The sequence below is a fragment of the Leopardus geoffroyi genome, chromosome C2 (genome assembly GCF_018350155.1).
Source record: "Leopardus geoffroyi isolate Oge1 chromosome C2, O.geoffroyi_Oge1_pat1.0, whole genome shotgun sequence".
Taxonomy (NCBI): domain Eukaryota; kingdom Metazoa; phylum Chordata; class Mammalia; order Carnivora; family Felidae; genus Leopardus; species Leopardus geoffroyi.
This window is the reverse complement of record NC_059333.1, coordinates 156,740,175-156,741,851: the sequence shown is the minus strand read 5'-3', so window position 1 is coordinate 156,741,851 and position 1,677 is coordinate 156,740,175.

Sequence of the window (1,677 nt, the reverse complement as noted above, 5' to 3'; positions counted from 1 at the left end):
TTAACGGGCCGCGCGGGCTCTCAGGTCGCCGGGAGGAGCGCGGCTGAGCACGTGCTCAGCACAGCCAATCAGAGGCAAGGGAGAACTGACGGCCGCGTCTGAGTGGCTGGCCGGGAGGCGCGAGTCTCGCAGCCAATCAGAGCCAAATGAACGCTCAAGCCACGAGTGGGCCGTGGGCGGCGTCCTTCCACCTGCTGCGGGAGCCTCGTCGGGGGGACCTGTCCAGGGCCGCCGGCCTTGTGGCCGTGAAGGCCAAGAAAAGGAGGCAAGTCTTGGGAGTCGATCCGAGGCCAGAGCCACGGGAACATCTTCAGGCCCCACCCTTGTGCCCTGTCTGAGAACTACGGAAGTGCCCCGCCTGACCTCGCACTGTTCCTTCCGCCACAAACGCCCTCTTGCTTTCCATCCCAGTTGACCTCAGTTCTTCGTTCGAAGGCCAACTCGGTGCCACCTTCTCCTCTAAACCTCCACCAGCCTGGGAGCATCTGACCTGTAGTCGTCCTGCATGGAGACTGCCCTGCTTTGGGCCCTCTCCCATCAGACTAGGAGTTTGTGACACAGCCAGGAAGTGGAGGCAGGATTGCGAGGACTTTGGAGGTCGAGGCCAAGCTTCATTCACGCTGGGCTTCACAACCACCATGATGTGTGACCTCAGGGAAGGGAATGGACCTCTCTGTGATCAGTTTCCTCGTCCCCAGAAGGAAGATGGAAATGCCTCCAGTAGAGTTGTTGGACAAATTGAACTGTAAGTAAAGAGGCAGATAAACCTAACACAGGTTCTTATCACTTCCCTAACCTGAAGATTGGGAGAAGTTCAGGGGCTGAGGAGTGGGAGGGGGACTGATGGCACCTTCTGTTACCTACAGGCTCCTTGGGGAACAGGCACTTCCAGATTTGGGGCAGCTCAAGATGGCCTTGGCAGGACTGGATCCAGCAAATGGAAGCCCCAGGAAGTGTTCCGTAGCATGAAGAAAGTGGCTTGGGTAGGGGTGAGGTCCCCGTACCAGGAGGGTGCCGGCAGGAAGGAGGGCCCTCTGCCAGGTAGAGCTGAACAAGACCCCCTCAGACTTTATCCCAGACTCAGAACCTGCGAGTAAGAAGGGAACAAGTTGCCCCTCTGGGCCCTGAGCCCTCTTGGGTCTGAAATGAGAGAACAGGGCTAGACCTCTCAGGGGGGCAACTGGGTTACGGAGGGCAGCTCAACCTTGGAAGAAAGCCCCACATTCCCACACCCTTCCCCTGCACATCCTTGACCTCATGACCTTTCATCAGGAACACCTCCTCCCACTCCACCCGTCTGTCCCCTACCATTTGTCTCAGTGTTTCCTTCACTTTCCACCTACCAAGTACTAAATACTAAAATCCAGCTGCCCCCTCAGGACATTGACTTTTCTCTTCTCTAGAGTGGCTGTGCTTTTTCAAACACTCCTGGTTCTAAAGGATTTAGAGGAGAAAAAGATGGCCTTCTTTGCTGCTCATTTCCCCTTCCCAGTCATGTCCCTGTCCTCCTCCCTCCAACGTCCATCTCCTCCGAAATGCAGCCCGTCGGACTGTGCCACCTCTAGATTGCCGTCACATCTACCCACAGTCGTTCACGGAGGACTCTTCACCTGGCTTAAGCCTCACTCTCCTCCCGTTACTGTCCGTCAGGCTTTTCAGCCGTGAATGCCGACGTTC